The sequence below is a fragment of the Ictalurus punctatus genome, chromosome 17 (genome assembly GCF_001660625.3).
Source record: "Ictalurus punctatus breed USDA103 chromosome 17, Coco_2.0, whole genome shotgun sequence".
Taxonomy (NCBI): domain Eukaryota; kingdom Metazoa; phylum Chordata; class Actinopteri; order Siluriformes; family Ictaluridae; genus Ictalurus; species Ictalurus punctatus.
In genome coordinates, this window is record NC_030432.2 from 24,586,346 (window position 1) to 24,603,263 (window position 16,918).

General features: G+C 43.8%; 2 pseudogenes; both read right to left on the minus strand.

The window, feature by feature from the left end:
* Positions 1-1,605: 1,605 nt before the first annotated feature.
* LOC108277550 (olfactory receptor 2AT4-like) lies at positions 1,606-2,476 on the minus strand (annotated as a pseudogene).
* Positions 2,477-8,786: 6,310 nt separating this feature from the next.
* LOC124629111 (olfactory receptor 10A3-like) lies at positions 8,787-9,708 on the minus strand (annotated as a pseudogene).
* Positions 9,709-16,918: the final 7,210 nt, after the last annotated feature.

The following is a 16,918-nucleotide window of genomic DNA, read 5'->3' on the forward strand; positions in this document are numbered from 1 at the left end:
TTTAATGGCTTGACGCCACATCGGATCACCCGCTGCTTCCAAAGGAAGGCGAAGTAATCTGTCATGTACCGTGGGTGGAGACGGAAGCATTCGCGGGTGACAGAATCCAGGCAGAATAATCCAAAGGGGAAAGACAAAGTTTGTGGTCGATAAACAGGCGAGGGTCAGGCAATCAGGCAAACAAACAAAACGAGGCTAGGCAAAAATCGATGTCGGGATGGAAACACTGGTCAAAAGTAACTTTGTAATGCACGAGAAAAAAGGCTTAGAGAATGGCACAGAAACAAGTCAGCTGAACATTACTTCACAAAGTGTCTTCGCTTCCAAAGTCTCTCTTATGCTGTGGTGTGAGTGTGTTTGTAATGGGATGCAGGTGTCTCTGATTAGAACTCCGGGGAAGGCGAGTGCAGGCGTGTAGGGGAAGTGTAGTCCTCAGCGGTCATGTTTGAAGAAACTGGGAAACTGAGTCATGGCTGGGCTGAGATATGACACATTTGAATAAATGATTGATGATTGAAAAAGCTAATTTTCCTTCTGGTTTTGTTCAGGTACATCAACTTAATTAATAGGCACTGTTTCAAAGATTATCAAATGTTTTCTTATCCAAACATGTATTAAAAAAATTTATTCCGTGGGGTGTACTTATTTTTCACATGACTGTAGATGTTTGAGGGCTTTCTTGCATGTACTTGCATGTACTGCATGCCTTACAACATTTCAATTACTAGCAGATCCTGTGATGAAACTTTATTTATTTTTGTCGGCTTTGTTTTGTAATAAGCATTCTGCAACTGGAGTCTCAACCTTCTCTCTAATAGCAGGTCTTACAATGACTATTCAGTACTTTAAGTATTACACTGCACTTCATTTATAATGTATTACATTAAAATGTATGATAACTGCACACACACACAAAACACAGACCTTGCAAAGGAGATACATGAAAAAGCTGTGTAAGTACACAGAGTGGTTGAAGAAAAATAGGAAACAGGTGGGTTAGAATTCAGGTGCATATGAGCATTGCAATGTCTGGGCTGGATTCGGAGTTGCTCCTGGATGGGTAGTGGGTCTGTATATGATAATCATCCATAAATTCTATTTTGTATGGTGGACACATACTAAAATCATATTTAATAAAGGTGTATTATATTAAAAAGTGTCATCTAAGTTTGTTTTAAAAAATTGGAATATTGCCAGAAAACTTATGGCTAATTGTTTTAAATGAATTCTGAGCATTAATACCTTATTGTATCTCTGGTTTCAACATGTTGCTTCTCTCTGTTTTTTATCCTGTTTGATTATGGACTGTTTTTTTTCTTCTCACTTTTAATAAAAGTGCATCATATTTTCAAGCTTTGAGTGATATTGAATTAAGCATGTTAAAGCATGGAATATACTTGGCCTTGCCCACTTGTGAAAAATAAATTGAACATTTGTGATTTAAGTACTGTGTGTTTCTTTACCTGCCCATTTAATAAAAAAACATTTAGATTTTTTTCCACAGAATTCAGATTATCATCAGCTGAACTCAGGCATGATGTGTGAATCCAATTACAGTACAAACAGAGCAACAAAAATCCCAGTCCACATGTACCATAAAATATTTTAAGATCTTTCATATTGGGTCAAGCTAACTTGGCTTTTTTTTTTTTTTACTTTTCTTATCAAGATTTTCTTAACTTCTTCTGTTTTTAGACTGTAGAGTAAAGGGTTGATCATTGGCGGTAGCAGGCTATACAGCATAATGATGGCTATTTGAAAATCAGCATTAAAGGTGATACCTATATTCGCAGCCAAGTAATTAAAACACCTGGGTAAGAAGAAGAGTGCAATTATAATAAGTTGAGAACTACATGTGGAAAAAACCTTTAGCCGAAAACTATATGGAGTCCTGTCAGTGCATGCAAGTCGGGTAACAGATACATGATCACAATAGCATTGAACAATGGTGTTGGCTCTACAGTAAGGGAGGGGAGAAGCCCGAACAACCATCATTATAATGCTAGAATGAGCAAAAACCCAGACTACAATGGACATAATTAATATATTTCTATTTGACATAACAGAATGGTAACGAAATGGGAAGCACACTGCTATAAATCGATCTATGGCCATTACAGCCAGTGTGTATGAATTGACCACACCAAAATAATGCACTAAGTACATCTGAAAAAAAACAAGCTGCAAAAGAAGTGGTCCCATCGTCGAACCAATATCGAGCAATGATCTTTGGTAAGGTGCATGTACTGAACAATACATCAGACAACACAAGACTTACGTAAATGTAATACATGGGTTTATGGAGACTTTTGTTTGTTGCAAACAACAGAAGAAAAATTCCATTCCCTATCACAATGCACACATAAACTAAGAACATAACTGCAGATACAAGGGCATAGTAATTTGGACGAAGTCCAGGAAAACCAACTATAAAAAAGTCCTTCACAAATGTCATGTTTCCACCAAAAAATGTCATGTTTCCTCCAAAATCACCAAAATACTCTGCTCTCATGGATAGCAAACAATTGCAAACACAACACAAGTTTATCCAAAAAAAAAATCTTGTTAAATATAGGTGTGCAACAAATATTGATAACCTTTTATTCGATACTTTGTGCTACCGCCTTTTGCCAAGACAACAGCTCTGCATCTTTTCCTGTAATGCCTGATGAGGTTGAAGAATAGATGGCAAGAGATCTGAGACCATTAATTATTACACAGTTATAATTTTTTTTGTTTCATCCTGCTGGATTTCGATAGCCTGAAGCTTTCGTCCAAGATTTCTTAAATTAAAAAACAACAACAAAAACAAACAAAAAAATCACCCCAGTCTGAATCTCATGTTTTCCCATCCCTCCTAGATTCCAGAACAGCAGTAAAATTCATCTGAGAAACTTACTGATTTAACACCACCTACAGACCAAATGTCATATAGCTTTGAAAGCCCTAACTTCCAACAAAACCCTCAACATATCATTTCTTGTATGATTTCTCATTTCATGTCTTGTATCCTAGCCCAGTGTGGCTTCTTAGAGCAAATAGCTGTGCAGAACACAGAACACAAATGTGGCAGCGTTGAGACAGTGCCAAGAGCGTCGGCAACGGTGCTTCAGCACCAGTGTAAAGCGTGGGGAGGCTGGGGAGTGCTGACTTATACGTCGTCGTCTTCCTGGTCCACATTTAGACGGGAGACAGGGAAACGCGTTATTAGATTTATCATAGGAGAGGCAGCTCACCTGTGTCCTTTTATATCCTCCTGTCTTCCCTGTTAGGGTGAAGAGCAGCTGCTCCACTCATCAGGTGCCGGCTATGTGTGCTTCTGCCACCCCCCCCCCCCCCCCCCCCCCCAGCAGCCATGTGCTTTCGTACTGTCCAAAACATTTAGCGTGCTGATATAACAAGTTAATTATTCAAATGTTTTAAAAAGAGAGTTAAAAGAGTGTTTATTTTTTTGCTGTTGTTCCATTTTAATGTGTTAATACATTGACGATTCAAGTAAGTATAACACTGATCAGTCATCTATTAGGATGATCTGAATCCTGCACTCTGGGATCGATTGCTTTAGTCTCCGCCCAAATACCTGGAGGAAAAGCGGTAATTTTTCCATTCGAGTAAAGCACTCGTGGAAGTAACACTGACCGTCATGCTTGTGACTTATTTCTCTTCTATATAGGTATGTTGTGCATGCTTAATTCACCTGTTTTATTCGTGTTAACTTGCTGAAATATAGAGACGTACTTATATTTTGTTTATGATAGTTTTTGAATAGATATAAGTAAGTTTTGCCGTGTGTTTGTGTGTGTGTGCACACACAGGTGCAGGTCCTCGCCTTGTACTAAAAACCAGAACAGTGCTAGCTTGTGTCTAGCCATAATTTGAACATGTGGACATGAAAGGCATATTTTGTATTTTTATTTAAATAATGTCTTAATGCACTTTAGGTTCACTGTTTTGTACAACTGTTTGTTTATGTATATTGTATTTTTGTAATTCATTCCTGTAAAGCTCTCGTGGAAGTAACGCCGACCATCATGTTTGTGACTTATTTCTCCTCTATATAGATAGAGGGACAATACTGAAGTGGTGCTGTCCTTCTAGCACCCTGTGGGTAGTTGTGTGAGGAGTGCTGCATCCTTGAAGTACGCGGGCTACAGACTCGTCGTCACACCCTGTTACTCATGGCGGATATCCAGCAGGCACATCAGGAGGACCCCAAAGCTCTGGAATATTGGGAAACAATTCTGGTGGGGGATTTTAAAAAGAGTCACAAAGCAGTAGGTCAAGGAATGTCAGTATTGCACACAAACCAAATCCTTTCATCAACCACCAAGTGGGCTGTGAGAATCCCTTCCCATTCCTGTCCCTGGTCACATATTGTATTGCGCTTTATTACTGACCTTCATGATTCACACTACCATACTCACAACCATAGACTTTTTCCATAGGTTTTCCAACACTTGCCACTTCATTCCCTTTCCCATGGCAATGTAAATGCTGAGGTCCTGTTAAAAGATGTTTTATATTGTTTGGCCTTCCCAAAGATATTGTATCTAATCTTGGAGTTCAGTTCACCTCTCGAGTCTAGTAATCTTTTTGCAAGTGGCTTAACATAAGTGTTAATCCATCCTCAGACTATCTCCCCCAATAAAAATGGACAGATTGAAACCAGAAGAACAGCTCATTCCTCTGCAAATACTGCTTTAATAATGAACAGAACTGGAGCAGGTACCTTCCGTGAGGTGAGTACCCCTAAAACTCATTGATCCACACATCCATTGGCCTCCCCATGACACTCCTACATTCTACAAATATTTGCAAAGTCTTGCTCCTGCTTTCAACATGGAAATTAATAAGCCTTTACTACACATGTTGTAAACACAGTTTAGATTTTGTTGTGCTTAGTAATTGTGTTCCCTTTCAAAGGGAACTCCATGTTGTGTTTAGCATAACACTATGGGGAGTGCCCTTTGCGCACGACCGGCATCTGAAGGTTGTGTAAAATCATGCCTATTTATAGGCCTGCCATGATCAGGTGACGTAGCAATTAAGCGCGTCACATGATATAAATATGACACCTGTGAACCGAACCATCAGCCTCTATTATCTGAAGCGAAGACGCAATTCACAGGCCTGCCCTGTTATGACAAAGCTACGCAACATCTAATTCCCTTCTCAGGAAACAGGGTTACATGCATAACCCAGACATTCCCTTTCAAAGGGAACTTCAATGTTGCGTTTAGGACTTAACACTATGGGAACGAGAATACCCACTCCGTCATACCGAGGGTACGGTTTGTTCAAAAAGACCCAAGCCCGAGGGTCACTGCAAGACACTCGAGCCCAGGGTGGAATGAATATCCCGGCTGTAATAATGAATGAATGTGTGTGGCGTAGACCACACAGCACAGACATCCTGTATGGATACCTCTTTGGACAAACTCTTCACGGAGGTGACGATAGAAGCAATAGAGATTGCTTCCACTATCCAATTAGAGATTCGCTGCTTTGACACAGCATCACCTCTACTATCGCCGCCAAAGCAGACCAGCAGCTGCTCCAACTTACGCCACTGGCCGGAGAGGTGGACGAAAGTACAGAGAGCCCTTACTGGACACAGTAGGTGCATTCTCTCTTGTTCCTGTGTGGGGAATGGAGGAGGGCAGAAAGCCTGCAACACCACAGGGTGGGCAGCCGATGTAGGCACTTTAGGAATATAATCCAGCATAGATTATATGCCATGGCCTTGGCCAATCCAGGGGCAAAGTCAAGGCAGGAAGGAGCAACAGAGAGAGCTTGTAGATGTCCTACTCGCTTGAGAGATGTCAGGGCCAGCTGAAGAGCTACCTTCAGAGTCAGAAACTCTTCAGAGCCTGACTCTAAGGGCTCAAATGGGGCCCCTGACAGACCTTCCAGGACTACAGAAAGGTCCCAGGAAGGTATGCATGGCCTGCAGATTTGTGAAAGTGCGAGAGGATAAAGCTAGCAATATTTCTATGTGGAAATATGCACCTTTTAGATCTATCGTTACAAACCAGTCCTCAAAGTGAATCTGTGGAATGATAAGTTTGGGTGTCAGCATCTTGAACCTGTATGTCTGAAGAGTATAGTTCAGATAACGCAGATATAAAATTGGCCACATACTCCTATTTTGTGTGGACCAGGAAATAACGGCTGTAAAAACCTCCCTCCCTCAGGGAACGGGGTACATGTTCTGTGGCCCCTTTGTCCAAGAGGGATCTTACTTCCTGCGCTAATGTCAGGCTCTGGTCTATGCTGACTACTGTGGTGAGCACACCTCTGAACCAGGGGGCTCGAGCAATACACTGGACCTGGTAACACTTTTCTACGGTAGACAGAACCCATGGAGACACATTTGGCAGTAGATTCCACGCTGCCAGACAGTCATTTAGTGACGTTAGCTATTCCACATTCTATTGGCGTGAAGGCATCAGATGTTTGTTGCCTGTGACAGCTCCCTGACCAGAGAACACTGAAAACTTGGGACCGCTTTGGCTAGGGGAGGCCTTACAGTTGCACTGGGGGCTAACTGCCCTAACAACCTCGTGTTCCCTGAGACGTCCCTCCAAGGCCCCTCAGGACCGCTCTTCTTTGCCTGCTTGGCCTTTATGACCATTCTCACTAAAGCAACCATAGGTGATGGTAATTCAATGCTAACACTGAAGTGTCTGCTGCAGGCTGATTGGCTGATGGCAGCTATGTTTTTGACGTAACCCAGTCAACAGTAGAAAACCACAAACAGTTTAGTACAAAGATGCACTGCACGAAATTCCAACTCAATCAGATGTACAATGCCTGAAAATATTTTTGAAAAACTATTTGAACTTAACTCTGCACTTATGGAGAACTACACCCCAACATTAGTAGACAGCCTCAGAATTTACTCCTAAACACAACTGGTATAATGCAAAATCCATCTAAAATGCAAATTTTTTTTTTTTAATAACTGTTTAAATTAAAGTTAATTAAGCTCTGCCATGGGATTTTTTACTGGCATGAGGTGGCCATGTTGTTTACAAATGTACAATGTTTTTGATAAATATTGACTTGACTTACTTTTTTTTTATTGATATAGCAAAAAATATTTATGCAGTAAGCCACAGAATCAGGAGAAAGAAAGTCTCACAATACACCCTATTTTATAAGGGACATGCTTGTTTTGTTTGCATTAACACAACAGCAACCCGTAGTGATTTATTTGAGTGAGGTTGCATCAGCTACTCGCAAATCCATAGAGGGATGTACCATTCAAGTTTGGTGTACATAGCTCAATGATAACTCTGTTATGTTTGATTGGCATGTGGTGGCCCGTGTGGTGGCCATATTATTTATGATTTTTTAAATTTGATAGTTATTGATGTCCAGACTTTGCTGAGTAATTTGACACCAAATTTGTGAAGATATGGCAAAGAAACCTTAGTTCTTAAAAGTACATTTTACATATTTTAACCAAATTTGTGTGGGCAGAGCTAAATAACCCAAAAGGCAAAGGTTTCACTGGGGGTCTTTCAAGGAACTCATTCAATTTTTGTGATGATAGTTACATTTTTAATCTACTTCCAGATTAACATAAAGATACAGTATATCAAGTTTCAGACTTAGAGGTCCTGAGAAACAATTAGCTGAAGTGTGCCCCACACCTATGTATGACCACACCCTAAACTTTGCATACCACCTCAGAATCGTACTGATTTGTTGATATGTATGAATCAGTACAGCCAGACATGAGTTACAGCTGCTTGAGTAAATTGAGTAAAGTTTAAGTAAATCGGGCTCAGCCAAGCTAGAACTGATAGGCATGTGGTGGCCATATTGTTTAAAAAATATCAACATGTTTTTCATAATTATTGAAGTGCTCAGACTTCTGAGTAGTTTGACACCAATTTTGTAAAGATTGGGGAAAAAAAAGATTCCTAGGACAAGTTCTCAAAAGCAGGTTTGACATATTTTGCACATTAATTTAAAAAGTAGGCAGAACTAAATGGCTCTTGTTTTTTTTTTGTTTTGTTTTTTTTTGTTTTGTTTGGAGAAACCAAGGAATAAGTGGCAAAAAGATTATTAATTGTAGGACATTCTAAGATATAAACCAGGATGTAAAATATTTCGCTACAGTTCCACTGTTAGGACGATCAGGCTCATCTGTAGCCTTAGTAACAGGAGGGGGTACTACCTATTGACCAAAGGGTTTTTTTTTTTTTTTTTTTTTTTTTTAGCATTTACAGTTTACAGTAAAGAAAGAAAACATGCTTAGCCCCCTAAAAAGTAATGCAATAGAGAATAAAGTGTATATACTTAAAGAAACAACCATCTTGCAGTTGAACATGGTGGTATTCTAGGCCATAAAAACAATATATATTTGTTAATTAAAAATGTAAAACATTTCAAACCTGGAAAAAAAAAGTTACTTGAAAAAGTGACAGCAGTGCTCTAACATGCCTCAGGCATGACCCATGCATAAACTGAAGTAGCCAGAAAGGTACACGCTTTGGTGTTTTATATAATATAGTTGTGCAATTTTATCTTTCTTACACAAAATTACAGTAGTCTGCATTTCCATTTAATACAAAATCTTTGTTTTTATTTGGTTGAACATTTTTTTCTGGCTGATTAATCATTTTCAACTAATTACATTGCATATTGTAGTTGATAAACCTAAATTTAATAAGACATAGCAGGTACAGATTCATGTTTTCCTGCATTTTAAAATGTTCCTGATGTTATTAAATGTAATTAGAATTGAAAACAAATTGGATAAGATATAATTTTCTTTAGGTTAAAATACTTTTTCTATTTACCCTCACCCATGTTTGCTTCAATTTTTTCATTAACGTGTCCTTAATTTCTTTGGTCCTAAAGCAGTAGATGAGTGGATTGATGAGGGCAGGGAAAAGACTGTAGATCATTACCACTGCAATATAGAGGTTTGTTTCAAAACGAAATCCAACATTAAGTGCAATATACACAAAACTTCTGGGGAGATAGTACAGGCAGATGATAAATAGCTGTGGAGTACATGTTAAAAAGGCTTTATAGCGTCCATCTTTATTTGAGATTTTCATGACTGAAATAATGATTGCCACATAAGAAAATATGATATAAAATAAAGGACCCCTAGATTACTAATTGAAATATAGTCACAGTAGCAGTGACGTATAATATTTGGGCCACAATAAGGCACACTAAGGATATGTGCAGTAACAACACCAAGCTGGAGGAGGGGTTCTATCCAAAACACTGAACAAAGAATCGCAATAGTGGTGTGTGTGATCAGAACTGGATATCTCAATGGGTTACATATGGCAACAAATCGATCAAGGGCCATTAATGCCATAAGAAATGAGGTGCAAGTCCCAAAATAATGGACAAAATACATTTGTGTAAAACAACCATTGAATGAAACGATCTCTGACATCCAGTACTTAGCAATGATTCCTGGCAGAGTTGTAGTTCCAAATCCAAGATCTGATATTGCAAGATTACAGAAGATGATATACGTTGGCTTCTAAAGACTTCACATGCCACAAATACAAGGATGAAAACGTTCCCAGATGCCAGCATCAGATAAATGAAGAAGAAAAAGGTTCCTACCAATCCATAATACTTATCAGGAATTCCTGTGAATCCTTCAAGGACAAATTCAGGAATATTAGTCGTGCTGTTTTTGTACAATGTTTCAGTATAGATAGACATCTGACAAAAAAGAGCATAATTGTTTACAATATATTTTACACAAGACTACAGTTAAAAAATCTTTCTTGGTTTAAAATGAATTTTTCATTTAGTGAAATCATATATGTATATGTGGAAGATAAAAAAAAAAAAAGCATAAATGGGGGGGGGGGGGGGGGCAACTTGACTCAGCTACCCTTATAAATGGCTCCTCATGGTTCTCTCTTAAAATTAAGGCCCCCGTCTACACCACGCCTGACCCTTCCTCGCGAGACAAGAATCTTCACCATCTGAATTATGAGTAAGTTTCTTTTAGATTTTTCTGCATTTCTGGTTTATAATTTACTTTCTTATTTGCTCTATATCTCTATTTTATATATGGTTATACTGCTTGCAAATGGTTTACTGTACTTCCTACTTCATAATATCATTATATTATCCTTCTAATATCCTACATATCCTACTACTCTTTGTATTATCCTTATAATATCTTAATACTCCTTTTTGACTTGACTGTATGAGAGTGTGTGTGTTTCTCAGCCTGCACTCCTCAGCTCTTATATTTCTCTGTGACTAATAAACCATAGTGTGTTACTCTTAAAGATCTTAAAGTGTGAATATAGTTCGTCAATATCCGCCTAATACCGCTTCTGTGTGTCTAGGTGCCCGTCGTCATTTTTCCTTCTCTCCTTTACTGGAGGGGCTGGATTTGGATCTGAACACTCACTATCAGCTCGCGCATCTCACTGCTGACATCAATGTGCTACTTAACGTTCTTCGCAGCACCCCCTCTGGAAATGGAAATGCGGGGTCCCCCCCCAGATACAGAATCCACCCCGGGAATGTGTGTATTGACGCCTCTACACAGACAGACCCTCCGCCTGACCCTCCCTCCAGCTTTCAGTCTGAGGATGATGTCACCTTCTCTGATCTGGGCTCTGACCATTCTTCCCTCTTCTCACCTGTCAGTCCGCTGTACTCTCAGTGTTCTCCTTATTTCACCCTTGCTGACTATCCCATGTCCCCAGGACGCACCCCATTTTCTTCCCCCTACCGCTCTCCTCAAGATTACGCACCCACCAGTCCTGTGAATTTTCAATAAAATTACATATTACTCATACTAGGTCTCCCTCATGTTTATTTCATGTCATTTTTATCCACAACATTCCCCCATATGAGGCTATAAAGCCTCATAAACTACCTTAATTAAGCGGGTATCTGTGGAGAAACTGGTTCTGCCACACCCCATGGCCGTCCCTCGCTAGCTGTCGGAGGATTACTCTAATGAAGCCATAATTCCTTCGCTCATCCTTGTAATCAAATGGGTCCCTTACAGTAACCACTTCTACGCTACACTGATCAGGATAGGAGCTGAGGAGGGTTTGTAGACCTGGTGGGAGACGTGCTAGCGGTGTGTGCCCCGGGGCTTCATAGTACATTGGCAGCTGAAGAATGGGCCTTAGGGCCCCCTACATCACATCTAGATCTGCAACATAGATGAACACATACAAAGCACCAATAGATCCCGTTTTTCTCGGATAGGCCCAGTTGGCCACTACCTTGTTTAAATGGATTCTTGCGCTCCCTTACGCTGTCCTCATCAGTTCTGGCTCATGTCCCGTCTCATGTCCTCGTAGACCCCCCTGGTCTCGCTGGTGTTGCTGCTGTCACTGCTCATTGTCTCCTGTCGCATGGTCTCGATCACCACCCCCTGTTGAGGCGGTAACGCCTCACCCTTAACAATGTACAGGCCAGAAAAGGAGGCGGAGGACATCACCATCCGTCATGCGCAGGGGATCACACAGCAGGCCACCAGACCCACAAGGAGAAGGAGGGCAAGCAGGGACACTCCCAAGCGGGTCAGGGCAGCAATCCAATCTCCAGAAAGAAACCAGGAGAGCCACGGCAGGAGGTGGAGACTAGACCCAAAGCCAGAGTTAGCCGCTTGCTCCGCTTGGAGGCCCTGTAGTTGACCCAGGACCTTGGAGAGAGCACCCTCAGAACCAGTGTGCAAAGGGATCGCAGCACAGCACTCCGGACAAATCATTGCACAGACACCCTCCTCAGGGGCACGCATCTGGTCCAGGACAAAACGGTTCTGAGCAGCCATAAGGGAGGTGGCATGGAGCTGATAACGGACCAGTACGAAAGCACTCACTGAGTAGTTAATGAAGCGTTGCTCATTGTACCACATGTAATTAATCCACGCCACGTTGTGGTTGATCTGCACGGCCAGGAGCAAAATAAATGCTACACCACTGCCAACGGCCTCCATGGCTCTGTAGCGAGCAGGAACGCCAACGGGGGTGCCCCCAAAGTCAAGATGGATGGTCTCATCCGCGGCCCAGTCAGAATAGCTCGCTGCACCAGCGTCACGGACATACTGAGTCCACAGGGACATGTTGCGGCGTGAACGGGACCGGCTGGATGACAGTTGGTCAGCCACCAACAAAACACGGGTCTTACCGTCCAACCTAACTGGGGCGCAGCACCCCTGCCATTCCACAGGCAAAGTCTGGCGTACACGTTGGCCCCCACAAAACCAGAAAACATCCGCAAGGGGAACAGTACCAGCACTAAGATCAGGTAGGGGAATTGTCACACTGGGGGTGCATGGGGATGAATCACAGACAGAGAGGGTCTCAATTTGCAAATCATTAGTGAACAGGGAGACATTACATCGGGCAGACACGCTTCCCACAGGATACACGCCAACAGAGGAGCAGAGGCAAATGGGAAAGAACAAGGGCAGAGATGGTTGGACGCGGACAAAACTCGACACTTGAGTGGAAACAGGGTGAAACAGGCATGAGGAGCTTGCATTGTACATCCAGGATGGGCCAAGTCAGCAGAAAGGGCCCCAAGAAGGCACACAGTAGGACACAAAAAATCAACAGAATAGGGGGTGGTGAGGCATTCCGTGAGGTTCCCGATAGGCAGCATAAAATGGGGGGTGAGGCTATAATCATGATATACGAGACATGAGTGATCCGTCACAGATCGAGCAGTATGGAACATCCATGCCAGATACATGTTACTCTGCTCCTCCGTAAGCGAGGTGTTATCGGTGGAGATTGAATAGCATTGTAATTTCATAAAATTATGTGCGATAGGAGTTGACATCGGGGCAATGAGGAGGGGGTGGAGAGCCCGGGATGCGAAAGGTGAACCTGTACTATCATGATAAGAACACGCCGTAGCCGAGCAAAGGAATGGTAGCCACAGGGGGCCAATAGTGGGCAGCTCAAAGGAGCACCTACTCATCCGTGCCACACCAGTAATTCTAAGATGTCCCACGCGAATCTCCGCTGATCGAGCTCGGGAGAAAGTGAATGAGGCCAAATGGGGACTTCTGCCAATCAGGGACTCTTCACTGGCAAGTCTAAGGAGAGCTAACGTGCATACCGTGCTACGTGAACCCACATTTAAGCCAGGGGCAGTCCAGGATCGAACATGCCCAATACGGGTATAGGGGGCTGTGCGAGAAGTAGCACCCAATCGTGGCCGAAATGTGTTATAGGAATGTAGAGCATTATTGAAGGTATGAATAGTCCTTCTGAACGTCAGGTCGTAGAAAAAGAAAAAGAATGCTATTAGCCCTGCTACAAAAATCACCCTACCCCCATATGCGCTACTATTCTGCGGAGCTCGTGCCACCGGTCCCCTCCGGAACCGGTGGTAGGGGAGTGTGCAAGGATTCATGCGGAGACTGAAGCTCAGGAGTAAGCCCAGGTAAGCTCAACTGTGCTTCAAGGGACCGCAGCGTATCCATGTCAATTAGGCTCAGAGGCCAAGCGGGGTCATCAAGGTCCTGACAGAGAGTGGCAAGCGTAGACAGAAAATCCTCCTCCGATGGAGTTACAAATTCCTGCGGGCTGGTAGCTATGACACCCATCACTTCTACTCGGGGCGAGAGAACAAGGTCCATATCATAGTAAGGAGTGGAGAGAAGCAGAGGGCCGGTTGGGCTACTGGCGTCAGACTGAGACAGTTTATCTAGTTTTTCTACAGCCTGCCAGCCTGTCTGGGCTCGAGTGCTGTAGGCAGGGCTCAGGGATGCATCCGAATCACTGTCACTATCGGTGAACACCACTGCCTCAGTGGGCTGCCCTGTACTGATTAGGCCTGAGGTCGACGGTTGTTCGTCGGTAGTGTCTTGCAGTAGCGGTCCCTTACCTGGTTTGGCGCGGCTGCATTGGTTTAAGTGATACCAGTAATTCCTCCCCTCAACTTTCACAACCGTGGGGGTTGCAGCGACCATGGTGAAGGGTCCTTCCTGGCGTCCCGCGAGGGGGCTCTTCCTCTTGAAGAGTCGAATGTATACCTGGTCCCTGGGTGCCACTAGATGCACGTCCTCCCGTACCTCGTTCTCTCCATGGACTGCCTCACGAACCTATGAATACATATCTATGGATTTGGGTGAGTGTTCGCACACAATCCTGCATTTCGTCCTCCAATTGTGCCAAAGACGGCCCTGTGTATGGACCTCGGGTGAACGCCATGGGCATTGGGCGCCCAGTAAGCATTTCATGAGGAGTCAAGTGCGTCATACGATTGGTCTGTGAACGCATCTTCATCAATGCCAGTGGTAAGGCTTGGACCCAGTTTAGGTGAGAGCTCTCGCATATTTTTGCCAGTTTACTTACTAGGGTACCGTTCACACATTCCACCATGCCCTGGGATTGAGGATGATATACACAACCTAGCTTATGATCTACCCCCAAGGCAGATGCAACATTGTCGATGACGTTATTCACAAAGTGGGTGCCGTTGTCCGAACTCTGGAATCTGGAATACCGTACCGGGGTATGACCTCGCGACATAAAAATTTAGCCGCGGCCATTGCGTCCTCCTGAAGTCGCAGTTGCCTCCACCCACCTGCTGAAGTGGTCTACTATTACTAGAATGTAGCGCTTCCCTTCTTTCCAGTTGTCTGCTCCCATGTCTACATAATCCATCATTATATGCCGGAAATGTCCCGTCGGCGGGGGAATATGTCCTAAAGGGGCAGTAAAGTTCTTTCACACATTGTTCTTGATACACACATCGCATCACACATCACATCTTTTCAATGCATAGTCCACCATACTGGCCAGAAATGGGGACCACCATTCCTGACGGATTTTTCGGATAGTTTCGGTCCTATGGGCGTGATCCAAGCCATGGGCTTCTTTATCAAGAGGAGGAGGTAACAGGCTGGGGCTATACACAACCCTTCTATGCTGCGCCACAATCCAGTACCCGCCTCTTTTTTCGCCCCCCGTTTTATCCACGCCGATATTTCAGCCACCCCTGCGGTGTTTTGCAACTCCACTAAGTGGGCCACATTGTCTTCTTGTGGATGCCGCAGCTGACTCTCCCCAGGCTGAGTTAGGGCCATCATCTGCACAGACCCTACGGCAGCTTTCTTTGCTGCCTCATCCACCAGTGCGTTCCCTTTAGTGATAAAGGAATCATCAGTCTTATGTGCCCTGCATTTCACTACAGCTAATTTTGTGGGAAATGTCATAGCATATAGTAAATCTGAAATCGCTTCCCCGTGGGTCATGGCGGACCCATCTGCCCGCTGGAATCCCCTTTGAGCCCAGATTGGTCCAAACACATGGCAGACTCCATGAGCATAGGCCGAGTCCGTATACACAGTGCAACTATCATTACGGCCCAACTTACATGCAGCTGTCAACGCCCGTAGTTCAGCTAGCTGGGCCGAGCAGGGTTGGGGAAGGGGAACACTCATCACCACCTCAAACGTCGCCAGGTTTCGTCGTGCTTCTACTACTGCCAACCTAGCCTTATTGCCCGTATCGGTACGATAACAGGATCCGTCCACAAAATACGTATGCTTAGCATTATCAATAGGGCAGTTCTCCAAATCCGAACGCGCTTTCAAAAATTTCTCTGATTCCGCTATGCACTCATGGGGTACACCATCTATCGGGGTTACCAGTTTATCGGCCGGATTCACCGTGGTGCACCGTTCTATAGTGAGCTCCGGGGCTGACAGAATGGAGTCATACCCCGTTCAACGGGAGTTCGTTATCACAAAGGTCTGACTCGTTAGGAGCGCATGCATTGCATGGGTTGTATATAATGTAACTGGGTGCCCCATGGTGATTGAGGACGCTTTCTGATATGCAAATGCGGCCGCTGCCAAAGAACGATAACAGGGTGGCATCCCCTTTTCTACGTTATTGAGAGCCATGCTGTAATAGGCGATGGCCTGTTTCCCCATGCCTTGTTGCTGTTGAGTTAAGACGGCCGCCACGTACCCCTTTCTTTCGGATACATAGAGGTGAAACGGTTTGCTATAGTCTGGGTTAGCCAATGCAGGAGCGGTCATTAAGGCCGTTTTAATATCTGTGAGTGCGGCTAGAGCTTCAGGAGTCCAGACAAGGGGGGCATTTGGCTGTGATTGGTCTGCTGCCTTAATCATGTCCCGTAATGGTTGAACCCTTAGTGCGAACTCACATATCCATGGGCGACTGAACCCCGCCATTCCTAGAAACACCAACATCTGCCGTACGGTGGTCGGCTGTGGGGCCTTGCGTATGGCCTCTACATGCTTTGGCGCTATAGTACGGCTTTCTCCCTCTAACACACATTTTGTCTACAAAATTGCAACTTTTCTTTACTTACTTTTTGGCCATTTTCGGCCAACATTCTTAGGAGCTTTAGTGAGTCGTGCTGGCATTGTTCTTTGGACACACTACAAATCAAAAGCTCGTCGACATACTGCAAGATGGTGCTACGGCACTCCAGGGCTGAGAGGTGTTGTGCCAGTGCCTGATTAAATATGGATGGGCTTTCACAGTATCCCTGAGGAAGTCTAGTGTATGTGTACTGCTGCCCTTTATACGTGAAAGCAAACAAATGCTGTGAGTCTGGGTGCAGTGGCACGCTAAAAAATGCTGAGCATAAGTCTATGACAGTATACCATTTGGTCCCTTCTGGAATGTTCGACAATAGGGTGTGTGCATCAGCTCCCCCCTGGGCTTCTCTAGGCCTCCTATACTCTGGCTGGGTCCCGGCTCTCCATAGGGGTCATACATGGGGCCACCTGTAGGTACTGGGGGTAGCGATTGCCACTGAGGTGGCATTCCATAGCTCTCCGGTGCTCTCGGTCCAAGCACCTGACCTCTTCTTACGGCCCTATCCACGCAGTCTCCCCAAGTTGGTCGTGGGACATGTGGACAATTTCTCCTGAAGTGGCTAGGGTCGCCACATCCCCAAC